General features: G+C 40.6%; 1 long non-coding RNA gene across 1 annotated transcript in view; it reads left to right on the forward strand.

The window, feature by feature from the left end:
* The window catches only part of LOC110146279 (uncharacterized), a 93,976-nt gene extending 84,331 nt beyond the window's left edge, over positions 1 to 9,645 (forward strand). Inside the window, exon 4 of the long non-coding RNA XR_002316481.2 lies at positions 9,011 to 9,645. This is a non-coding gene — a long non-coding RNA (uncharacterized lncRNA). The remainder of the gene's footprint in view (positions 1 to 9,010) is intronic.
* The last annotated feature ends 3,633 nt before the right edge of the window (positions 9,646 to 13,278 follow it).

Consider the following 13,278-nt stretch of genomic DNA (forward strand, 5'->3'; position numbering starts at 1 on the left):
TTGTTACTTATTGTTAAATTTTATTCTTTTTGGTGCTATTTTAGAACCGTTTTCTTAATTTCATTTTGGTTTGTTCATTTCTAGTGTAGTACCATTGACTTTTGTATTTAACCTTATATCCTGAAACTTCGATAAACATATTTATTAGCTCTAATGTGTTTTTCAATGAATTTTTTAGGATTTTTCTATATTCAAGATCATGTCATCTGTTAATTGAGTTAGTTTCACATCTTCCTTTTCAATCTGAATTCATTTTATTTCTTTTGATTCCTAAGTTCCTTTAGCTAGAGTCTCTAGCACAACATTAAATGGAAGTTGTGACAGCAGATGTCCTTGTCTTGCTGCTGAAGTTTTCAGCCTTTTACCATTAAGTAAGATATCTTAGTATGGGGTTTTAATATATCTGCTTTATCAGGTTGAGAAAATTCTTTTATTCTTAGTTTGTTGAGTATTCCTGCTATGCCGTGGTCTTTATTTTGTAAATTTTTTTCTATTGAGATTGTCATGGGTATTTAACATTTGTTCCATTAATGCAGTGTATTGCATTGATTCTTACATACTGAACTACTCTGGCATTGATTGGATAAATTCTGCTTACTCATAGAGTATGTGATGGTGTTGGTGCTTAGCTGCTCGGTCATGTCCAATTTTCTGTGACCCTTTGGACTGTGGCCCGCCAGGCTCCTCTGTCCATGGGATTTTTCAGGCAAGAATGCTAGAATGGGTTGCCATTTTTCTCCTTCATGGAATCTTCCAGACCCAGGGATCTAACCCACATCTCCTGTGTTTCCTGCATTACAGACAGATTCTTTACACACTGATCCATTCGGGAAGCCCTCGTACAGTGTAACCCTTTTTATATGCTGCTGGATTTGGTTTTCTAATATTTTGTTGAGGATTTTTGCATCCATATTCATAAGATATAGTTTTCTTTTCTTGTGATATCTTTATTTGGCTTTGATATCAGGGTAATACTGGCTTCATAGAATAAGTTGAGAAATTTTCCCTTCTGTTTTCTTTTTTAGAAGAGTTTGTGAAGGGTTGGTATTAATCCTTCTTTAAGTATTTGGTAGAATTCACCAGTGAAGTCATCTGATCATGTGCTTTTCTTTGTAGGAGCTTTTTTGACTAATAATTCAATCTCTTTACTTGCTTTAAGTCTATTAAGATTTTCTGTTTCTTCTTGAGTAAGTTTAGGTTGTTTTTGTCTTTCTAGAACTTGTCCATTTTATCTAGGTTGTCTAAGTTGTTGGCATAAAATTTTCTTAGTATTCCTTGCAAACCTTTTTATCCCTAAAAGGTTAGTAGAAACATCCTTTCTCTATGGATTTCAGTAATTTAAAACTTCTCTCCCTCCACTAGCCAGGATAAAGATTTTTTGGGGTCAATTTTGTGGATATTTTCAAAGAATTAAATTTTGGTTTTGTCTTTTAAAAATTTATTTATCCTTTCTCCTTTTTTTTTCCATCTTGATATTTATTATTTCTTTTCTCTGCTTCCCTTGGGTTTAGTTTCTCTTTGTTTTCTTGTTTCTCAAAGTAGAAGTTTAGGTTATTGAATTAGACCATGTAATTTTTGAAAAAGTCCATCCTACCAAGCTCTGCCTTTTAACTGGAAAGTTTAATTATTTTATATCTATGTCTGTTATATAGACTTATAGCTGCCATTTGGCTGTTTGCATTTTATTTATCTTATGCCTTTTTGTTGTTGCTCCCATTACTAACTTCCTTTTTGTTATATACATATATATTTTCTGATATTTTACTTTAATTTCCTTGATGATTCTTTTACTATATATTTTATTGATTTGTGATTACCTTGAGGATTATAATTATCATAATTTATTAGAATCTATTTTGTATAACACAACTTAATTACAATAGTATACAAAAATGTTACTCGTATATAGCTATGCCCTATCCCCTCCTTTGTGCTTTTATTACCATAGAAATTACATTTTATACATACTATGCCCACTAACATAGATTTGTATTTATGAAAATTCAGCTTTCAAGTCAGATAGGAGAAACAAAGAATTATAATAAAAAATACATGCTTTTGTTTGTTTGGGATTAGTAGACGCAAAGTACTATATATAGAATGAGTAAACATTCTATATAGCACAGGGAACCAGATTCAATATCCTGTGATAACCATCATGGAAAAGAATATGAAAAATAATATATATATATATATATGTATATATATATATATATGTATAAAACTAAATAACTTTGCTGTGCAGAAGAAATTAATATAACATTGTAAATCAACTATACTTCAATAAAAATGTTAAAAATACCTTTATACAGTGCTATATATTTACTTATGTAGTTACTGTTACTGGTGCTCTTTATTTCCTTATGTAGATTTGACTTATTTTCTAATGGCATTTCATTTCAGTCTAAATGACTCCTTGCAGAGCAGGTCTAGTGATAACTTCTTTCAGTTTTTGTCTATCTGAGGATATCCTAATTTTTCATTTGTGAAGGATAGTTTTGCTGGATACAGAATTATTTGTTAGTAGGTTTTTCTTTTTAGGTCAGCATTTTGAATGTGTCCTCCAACATCTTCTGGACTTCATACTTTCTGATGAGAAATCAGCTGATGAGGGATCCTTGCAATGATAATTCTTTTCTCTCTTGTGCGTTCACTATTATTTCTTTACCTGTATCTTTTAGTAGTTTGATTAGGAAGTGTCTGGCTGTGTATTTCTTTGAGTTTACGTTTCTCACTTGGACTTTGTTGAGTTTCTTAGATGTGTATATTAGTGTTTTTCATCAAATTTGGAAGTTTTAAGTCATATTTTTTCCAGTGGTCTTTCTGTTCCTTTGTCTCTCCTCTCCTTCTGGGATTGTTGCATAAGTTGGTTTCTTGATGGTGTCCCATGAGCCTCTAAGGCTGTGTTAATTTTTTAATTCTACTTGCTTTCTCTTCTTCAGACTAGATAACATTAATTGACCCATCTTTAAATATGCAACACTTTCTTCTGCTTGCTCTAATTTGATACTGTTCCCTATAGTGAATTTTTCATTTCAGTTATTGTACTTTTCAACTCCAGAATTTCTATATTTTTAGTATATAATTTCTATCCTTTTATGAATATTCTATATTTGGTGAGACATCATTTTCATATTTTCATTTAATTCTTTCGACATGATTTCTTGTAGCTTTTGGAGTATATTTAAAATGACTGATTTAAAGTCTTGTAAAGCATAGTCCATGTCTTTACTTGCTCAGAGACAATTTCTATTGATCATTTTATGTCCTTTTAAATAGCCATACTTGTTTCTTTACATACACTGAAAATTCTGTTGAAAACTAGCCATTTAAAACAACATATAATGTGGCACCGCTGGAAATCAGGTTCTCCCTTCCCCAGGGAGTATTGTTAGTTGTTCTTGTTTATTTGGTAACTTTTCTGAACTCGTTCTATGAAGTCTGTATTCTTTATCATTTGTGGCCATTGAAATCTCTGTCTGGTTTGCTTAGTGGTCGTTCAGCTCATGATTGGATAAGGATTGAACCAGTAAGTCTCCAGGTCAGGTCAAATACATAGTGGCTCATATGGTAAAAGAATCTGTCTGTGATGCAGGAGACCTGGGTTCAGTCCCCGGGTTGGAAACATTCCTTGGACAAGGGAGTGGGGTAGCCTTGAGAATTCCATGGACAGAGAAGCCTGGGGGGCTACAGTCAGGTCAGACATGATTGAGCAACTAATACACACAGGCAGCTTTGCAAGTGGTCTTTCAGCGAACCCCTGGGCAGTCTGACCAGATAGGTCAGATAATGATAATTCTTTGTGAATGAGGCCTTGAAGGAGCTCCAGTTCCACTTTGCTTCCTCTGGTGGCTCTGAGCCTTCACTGGGAATGACTTTCAAGGTTCCTGCTGAGCCAGAGAGAGATAGGACTCAGTTAAGCAAAACCACAAATCTCATTGTTCTCAGCAAGATTCAGCTGGTTTTTAATTACATGCTTTCCCAACTGCTGCAAGCTTTTGATTCATTTCTGGCGTTCTGAAAAAAGTTGATAGTAGTAATTTTGGCCAATCTTTTCATTGCTTCTAGGGAGAAGAGAACTTCTGGGTCTTTACTCCAACAGTCATGCTGACTTGACTCATTGATTTTTTTTTTTTTACGTTAATTATTAAGTTGTAGTCACAGTTATCAAAAGAGCACTGGAATATGACTTCTTGGGTTCATGTCCTGGCTTTGTCACTTACCAGCTCTTGCTTTGGCAAGTAACTTAGCTCCTCTGGGAATCAGCATCCTTTTGTGAAATGAGCATATTCATAGCACATTATAAGTGTGTGTTTGTGCTTAGTCACTGAGTGTGTCTGACTCTCTGTGGACCCATGGGCTGTAGCCCTCTGCTCCTCTGTTCATGGCATTTTTCCAGGCAAGAACGCCGGAGTTGGTTGCCATTTCCTACCCAAGGGAATCTTCCTGACCCACAGATTGAACCCATATCTCTTGCGTCTCCTGGACTGGCAGGTAGATTCTTTATCACTAGTCCTACCTGGGAAGCCCTTATGAGTGCACTGTGACTAAATAAACTGAGGTAATATGGAGAGTTCTTATAAGGATGCTTAGCATAGAATAGAGTTATGGTGGCTCTTCACTGTTACTACCGGAATCTCACTACATGACTAAACTGTGGATAGACTAGCTTTTAAACTGAAGTTGGTAAAATTATTTACTGAAGTCACAGAGGCAATGAATAACTGATTCAACCAATCTTGCAGAATTGTTGCAAGGATTGATGATGATCTAGTCGCTAAGTTGTATCCGACTCTTGCGACCCCATGGACTGTAGCCTGCCAGGCCCCTCTGTCCATTGGATTCTCCAGGCAAGGATACTGGAGTGGGTTGCCATTTCCTTCAAGGATGAGCAGTATGTAAAAATTTAAAATTGTACTGAGTAGGTGCTCATTAAATGGGAGTTGCTCCTATAAATTATGGCTCTTTGTACCTTCCCACATTCATGAAGTGCATAGCTTCTCCAACATTTCATTTGATTTTCTGATATGAATATGTGTGTTGGGATTAAGTGTATCTGGTAGCTGCCATGAGTTTCGGTGAAACTGTTCTTATGTCTATTATCTGGGTTTTGGCAGAGCTCAGAGACTCAGAAGGAAGAATCAGTCATGATGGGCTTCTAGGCAGGCTAATGGCCACATGGACAAGCAAGGTTGGCTTGATGTGAGGCCTTAGCACATTCTAGAATTTATCATCAGTTCTGAAGTCCTTTGGAGGAGAAGGAGGCAAGTGAAAGGGCTTTCAGAATACAGTGAATGGGGTGAAAACAGTTGATCAGGAGTGGCTAAAATGGAACAGGTGGCCCACATAAATACCAGCTGTGCATTATGGCCAATTTTATTGCCAGTTTATAATGTTGTCCATGGTAATTTTACAGCAGTTTTCTTTATTCTTGACATTGCTATAAATCTTGCCAGTAAAATGGCTTTAATGCAGCAGAAAAGCTATGAAATGAAAGGGGAAACTTCAAGGATCAGTTGATTGTAGTGGAATGGAAAGGAGGCTAAGAATGCCCAGAGGGAAAATAATGGAAAGCCACAGGGAAAAATTGAGGGACCAAATGTCTCATTATGTACTAGAATCTGTCCTCCCAAGTAAGTCAATTTAATTGCAAGAACAGATAGCACTTTTAGGATGAGTCCACCAGATGGCACCATCGAAAACATTTCTTAAAAGGCCCCCTTTTCCAATTACTTGGGACAATTTAGCAAACCTGCTCTTTTCAGAGGAACAAACAATAAGCTCCCCTGGTGGCTCAGATGGTAAAGAATCCACCCGAAGTGCGGGGGACCTGCGTTCAGTCCCTGGGTTGGGAAGATCCTCTAGAGGAGGGCATGGCAAGCCACTCCAGTATTCTTGCCTGGAGAATCCCACGGACAGAGGAGCCTGATGGGCTCCAGCCCATGTGATCACGAAGAGTCGGACGAGACTGAGTAACTAACCACAGCCCAGAGCACAGCTGTTTTCAGAGGAGGAAACAATATTTGTTTGGTTTTGGATGGAGAATAAGTGTTTGCCTATTATTTTATCCTACTGTGTGTGTCTGTGTGTGTCTATGTGTGTGTATGTGTGTGATAGTTTTAAGCAATGAAAAAACTTTTCTCAAAAGACAACTTCAGCTCGGTTAGATTCTGGGCAAGTCTGAGCTAAACATCTCAGCTTCAGGCATGCAGCTTTGTATCTTCTGATTAATAGCCACATACTTTTTGTTTTCTTCTCGTTTCTCGGGCTAGGACTATACAGACCTATAACTCTAATTTTCTTTTTGTCATTCCTGCCAAGAGCTAAGGGAAACTACTAAACACCCCCATGCCCCCTCCTCCTCATCCCTGACCTCTGACTCTGCCCACATCTTTCCTTTCCAAGACCTGTTTCCCAAGCCTGGAACTCTTGGGAAACCCTTACAGGAGAGGTTCCTATGGTTCTTAAATTTATACACCAAACATAGCACAGAATTGGAATCTGAGAAAACCAGGTCCATCCTGCCTCTTACTAGCTCACTTTTTATTTCAAGGGTTATTGCAAGGATAGGAGAGGATACTGTGTGCAAGGTACTTAGCATACAGCCTGGCGCAATCTTGGTGTTCAGTGTACACAGAAAATTTTTTTTTTTAAGTACATGTATTAATGTCTTCAGCAGAAGTCCCCAAACAACCTCTTGTTATTCTTTGTTTCTGTTTTCCTCACTAACTCTTCCAAGAATCAGGGAAGATGAGAGAAAGCAGGAACTGAAATTTGGTATTAATTTCTGTTTATGGTGCCAGAGGGGCTTCCCTGGTAGCTCAGACGGTGAAGAATCTGCCTGCAATGTGGGAGACCCGGGTTTGATCCCTGGGTCGGGAAGATCCCCTGGAGAAGGAAAGGGCAACCCTTTCCAGTATTCTTGCCTGGAGAATCCCATGGACAGAGGAGCCTGGCGGGCTGCAGTTCATGGGGTTGCAAAGAGTCGGACCCGACTGAGCAACCAACACTTACTTACTTCCTTACTGTGCTGGAGAAGGACCTTGCCTGACAGCTGTGAGACAGACTGCTGTTTTTGACACTGAATTTTTTTGTCCAGTGTTCAGCATTCTCTGTGATGAGACTAAATGCCTGCACTATAGACAGATTTAGGGGAAAATGGAGACAGGCCCAGTTCCTGTCACTGTCTGGGAAGGACCGCAGGGAAGGAAGCTTACAGACACAGGTTCAGGTGAAAAGAGCCCCAGTGAATTAGAGATGTCCTGGGCAGTTTTAATTTTCACTGTCCATTTCACTGGAATCACTTCTGTAAGGATGATTGACAGATGGAGGTGGGGCGTAGGGAGCTGTGGTGCTGCTGAATACACAGAAATGGATGTTTTATCGCAGTGAGCCTCTGATAGTTGTTTGCCTGGAAAGCTGGAGTGAATGGACAGGCTCTTCTAGCCACGTTGTTTACCCCTCCCATCGAGTCTGGCTGTCCCCCGCCCCTGCCCGCCTCCTCTCCCTGTAAAGCAGCTCCCCAGTCTCATGGGCTTTCACTGAGGCATGAATTGGAGCAGGACTGATGGATACTTTTTGGAGGCATGCCAGACAGGAGCACCTGGCCTGGTCTGTCACTGGAACCTCAAGTTCAAATTCCAGGGGAACTTAGGACTTCTAGAGGGTTCAGAAAACCAAAGCAATGGCCTGAGAGCCTGAGGGCAGGGCAGGGAAGGCTCACCTGTAAGGAAGGCATTACACCCCAGCCTTGACAGCTCGAGTGGCCCCTTGCAGTTTCAAATACTTGCAGAGCCTGGTTGGTCACAAACATCCCTGCAGTGGCCCAGGGTCAGGGGGCAGAACTGGGTCTTGTTCAGACTGAAAGATAACTCTACTCTTCAAACAAACCTCGGCTGCTGTGGGGCCTGAACTTTGATTACATCTCTTGTTTGGATTCCACAAATGCTTCCTGACTGCCTGACAGGTTTCGTGCTTACTATCTCATTTCCTCTTCCGAATTCCCAGGGTGGGGGTGGGGGGCAGGAGGGAGATAGTCTGCCGGTTTAGTTTGACTCCTTTCAGGCTGGAAGCAGGTGGGGTTCTCAGACTCTCCTTGACCGTCCTTGAGGACTGTAACCAGAAGTCTCTGGATCCTGGTGGGCCGCAACGCTGCAGAGGAAGAGACTGTAGAAGATATCCTGCCTCAGGCCATGTTAATAAACACTGCGGGCTTGGGGGGTGTGTGTGTGGAGTGTCCATTACTTGCCCTAAATGAGGCAAGAGCGTTGTGAGCAGTTGTCCCCTGGGCCTACCCCATCCGGTGCTGGCTCCTAGCCCTGACTGCTTGTGGCCACACCTCTGCGGTCTCCTCCAGTCCTATGAGTAACGTCCACTCTGGGGCCCAAGGCCAGTCATTAAACTGAAGAGTCTCACCTTCGGGTAAGACAAAGGATAGATCTGGGTTTTGTGGGTCTGAATCTTATGCCATTGTGGGATCGTCTCTGAGAATAAGAATACATAGTTACAGATTAGTCAAATTGGGTATGAAAGAGAATATGTAGAATAGAAAATAAATTATAAGTTACAAACTTTTAAAGCTGACAAATATTGCAAATGTAACAAAAAACTCATAATTTATAATTAATTATCTGTCTGACATACTCAGTAATTTTTTTTCCCTAGATCTTCTGGCTGTATCCTCTTTAATGACAATTTTGTGATTTTTTTTTACAGATAACAAGGCAAGATAATTTAGCCCTTCCTGTGGCATGGTTAATTAAAAAAATTTGGAGAGGGGGAGGTATTATTGATTGTTTGGAAAGCTTCTTTTAGCTTCCCAAACAATTACTCTTAGAAACACAGACAAAAATCATGGAGGATGTCATGGAAATGTTTAAGATTGTTGTCAAATTTTAAAATATCTCAGGTTGCTCTCATATGGATATATGAGCTATGAGGTTTGGAAGGATATTTCACAGACTAGCTTCTTCTGTGCTTTTCCTGTGCTTTTCCTCCTCCCATCCTGTAGTTTTGATGTTGGACATGCCACGCAGCACAGGGCTGCATCCGGACCTCTGGCCTTGCATCTGGACATCGTGACACTGGATGAGTCCACATGGGGTATGGCAGAGGAGCCCCGGGAGCCAGAACACCGCCAGGACAGTCCTTACTAACTCAGCTCTACAAGGGAGTGACTCCGAACCACATGTACATGTTCCATGAAAACCAAACTAAATGTATCACCAACTTAACATCCCCTTAGCTTGGCCCCAAAAGTACTCATGGCCTCTCCTCCACCACCGGACGTGATGGGAAGCATGCAAATGGAATGTCAATAGAAAGACCCAGCCTTAACTGATTGGCAGTGAAAATACCTCACTTTTGAAAATTTCACAAAAACATAAGGTTACACACCCCTATCAGAACCCCTTCTAGAGCCTCAGGGGGACCTGTGCAAATGAGACACTCTGAAGCTTCGATGTCATCAGCCTCTTGTTAGCTTCACCTCTGGGCTCAAGGAAGGGCAGGTATTGCTTTTATCAGGTTCAAAGGGAATAAAGAGACAGTCAAGGCCTTGGGCTACTCTCTGTAGCTTGCATTTTCCAGTTCTTGTGATAAAAAATAGATTTAAATTACGTTCCAGGACAAAGATGAAAAGCATTTGCTCTCTTGGCAGGCCCCACAACATCACTTCATCATCCAGTCCTAGGTGGGGAAAGCCTCTCTTTTCTAACAGGTGTTGGGCCCTCCATCTCAGGAAGTCCTTAGAGCTCTGTGCTCTAAGTGAAGGCAGTGAAGGAAAGGAGAGGAAGGCAGCCTGCGTTTACTGAGTGCTTGCTGTGTGCTAGATATTGATTCTGTGTTTATCTGGTTTAACAAAGCTACGTTAGACATTCTTAACCCCAACTGAATACCAATTAGGTGTTAGACCTGTTGACACTCAGAGAAGCCATTTACTCAAGTGTTGAGCTGGTGAGCATACAGCCAGGATTTTAACCTGTGTCTCTGTGACCTCCTAGCCCATGCCCTCTGGGCTATTACCAGTATGGGAAAGGCTGCCGATTCCAACACGTGTTCCATTTTGCACAAAATAATCATTGCCTCAAAAAAAGTTGGGATTTGGACTGGAAATAAACTGAATCTATGGACTGCTTTGGGGAGAACTGGCTTTTTCTTTCTTTCTTTTTAAAATGATATTGAGACTTCCTATCCTTGAATATTAATGAATTCTTTGGTAATTTAGGTATTCTCTAGAAATCATTGTTTAAAAAAAAAAGATGACTCCAAAACTCATAGAAACTCATAGTAACATGCACTCCTGATAAAGGATTAGTATTCAGCATATATAAAGGACTACTATAAACCCCCAAAACAATCAACCCAATAAAAAATTAACAAAGGATATGAATAGACATTTCACAGAGATGGAAATAAAAATAGTCAATAAATCTATGAAGATAAGTTCAATCTTGTGGGTAGTTGAGAAAATAAAAAGGCCACCATGGAATACTTTTTTGCCAATGACTTCTGAAAAAAAAAAAATCTGTTAAGATCAAATGTTTGAAATATAAAGAACAAGAACACACACACAGTTGAGATAAGAGTAAACTGATATAAACACTTTGAAAAACAATATCTTAAAAACTTGCCTGTAAGTTAGTACTATGACCCAACAATTGTATACTTTGGAAAAGCTCCTTTCCATGGGCACTCAAAAGGCATGTATCAGAACACTTTCAGCAGATATCGTAGTAGGTAGTAGCCAAAATGAGAACAAATTAAATCTCCATCCACAAGAAAGTGTATAAGTAAAGGGAGAGTATATTCACTCAGAGGAATATTTCACAGTTAAGAAAACAAACTAGCTAATGCCGCCCACCAACAGGTAATGATGAAGAATTTCCTCGGCTGTCCAGGGTTTAGGTCTCTCTGCTTACACTGCGGGGGGCTCGGGTTCAATCCCTGGTGAGGAGACTTAAGATCCTGGATGCTGGGTGGCACAGACATCAGGTAAACAAATGTAATGACAACTGAAAACTACTTTCTCAGACATTCCAAGTCAGATAAGATGATGTCACTTTTATCAAGCTAACTACCAAACAAGGTAAAAAAAAGTATATCGTTTAGGAATACATGCACAATTAGCAGCATTATTTTTTAAAAAAGCAAGAGAAGGAGAAGCACAGACTGAAGGGCGGTGGCTCCTTTTGAGCAGAGGCAGAGTCACAGGGTGGGAGGATACATGCAGGTTCCACGTAGATTGGCCACAGCACCTTCTGAAGTTGGGTGGTGGAATCAGGGGTACCCACTTCACAATTATGCTTCATAACTTTAACACAGTCCTACCTGTTTTGTGAACTCTGAACAGGTGCATCCTCAATGCCCCCCGCTCCTGACACATAATGACACCTTCCATAAATACCAACCATATCAAAAAAGTCAAGTGCTAAATACTGAGAAAAGTTTCCAGAGGCGGGAATTCTCTATCTGACCATGCGTGATGGTTGGTGTAGGTGGGGCCCCGGGAAGGAGGTCTCCCTACCCTTCAGGCACACACCTTCCCTTGATCCTATTTCCAGTCCTCTGCCTTACACTGCTATGAACATTTCTATGAGCCTGGGTTTCTTTGTTTCTGTCTTTCTGGAGTGACTTCTCAGGCCTTGCAAGAGTTGGAGGGCAGCAGTTGCTGGATGGGGCCCTGGGGTCCACAGTCCCTCGATTTCAGGGTCAGAGACGAGAGCCACAGTGCTTCTGACTCCCCGCTTCCCAACATGGGTGTCTGAACTTCTCTTCGCGAAGGTCTCAAGGCTCTGCTGGGCTGGCTTGCCTAGCTCCACTCAACACCCAGCTTCCAAGAGGGCTGTCTATCATCGCTCTCTCCTCCCCACTGCAGCTTCCACTTCTTCTCTTTGTCCTTATCACTTGATTTCCTTAAAAATTCCCTTTCTTTCCATGTTAGTGGCATTTGGGGAAGTCACACTAGGTTCAACCCACCAATCGCACTAGTTCAGAGCAACTCGTTTCATTGGAATGTGTCTTTTCTGAGTGGAATAGGGAAGTTCCTGTGACTAGATCTTCTGGGTGGCTGAGTTCCGTTTGTCTAGGTTTAGGAGGAAAAGACCTGTCAGGCCCCTTGACGTGCCGCTGTTCCTAATCAAGCAGCTGCAGCGGCTCCCTGTGTGGTTCCCAGGAAGACTGCTGGGTTCTGAGGAAGCAGTCATGAAATAGTCACAGCATCATGGTTTTTACCATCTCTGCCGCTACTACTGCTGCTTCTCTTTCTGCTTCTTTCCCTCCCTTTTCTTTCTTTTAGCTTTAAACTTTAACATATTAATGATCAGTGTTAAATTTGCTCTCCAGTTTCAATCATGAGGCAGATATAAAAACATGCTTATCAAAGGGATTATTTTTTGCACTTTATGTACCAATTTATCTCTTTCAAGGTAGAATGGATTCGTTGAATCTGTCTTGAGAGATTAAATTACTTGATTCCTTTACATTGCAAGGGGTGACACCTGGCTTTTCATGACAATGGCATCCAGTCAAGTGGAACCTTCTGCGTGTACCTGCTTCCTGCCTCTGCCCCCCGCTCCCCTCAAGTACCATCTGTGTGATTAAACTTTGTAGCGCTGTCAACAAATGCAGAGTTCAAGTTAATTTAGAAAATATCATGCATAACCTGTCCATTCTTTTCCTAACCCCAAACACTCAAGACTCATACAAGCCATGAGCATGTTATTTCAGCTGTCAGAGTAATGAAACTAATAACCAGGAGGTGCAGGTAATTCTAGATTATTGAAGACAAAGTAGTTTAGCAGGGCATTTGAATAGGTGTATGTCTGTGTTCAAGCTAATATTTTACAAGTGAACATCATCCAAATAAATTGTATTATATTGTAAATATACTGGACAGTCAAAATAGAAATGCCCACTAAAAGGATAATTGTCAATGCAATGGACAAGGTTGTAAAGAAGTGTACCTGTCATATCCTCTTTAGATTCCATATCTGGGCTCACGTTAGTTTCCTAGTGACTGGCTTTGATCAAATTCTCCCATCTCCTTCTAACCTCAGTGCAACTGTCTTCATAATCAAGTTGCAAAGAGGACCCTCTAATTAAGATTACATTCAAACTTGAAATCTCCCTGTCCAGTGGGGAAAGATAATATTGTCACTCAGCACTTGGGGTAGATAAAGCCAGTAAATGCTTTTCCCTGTGGGCAACATAATTGAAACAGGGCTCTGTCTGCCTCTGTAGAGACTCTAGCATCTTTGAAGAGAGATGGTTAGGCATGTT

The sequence above is a fragment of the Odocoileus virginianus genome, chromosome 16, assembly GCF_023699985.2.
Source record: "Odocoileus virginianus isolate 20LAN1187 ecotype Illinois chromosome 16, Ovbor_1.2, whole genome shotgun sequence".
Lineage (NCBI taxonomy): Eukaryota > Metazoa > Chordata > Mammalia > Artiodactyla > Cervidae > Odocoileus > Odocoileus virginianus.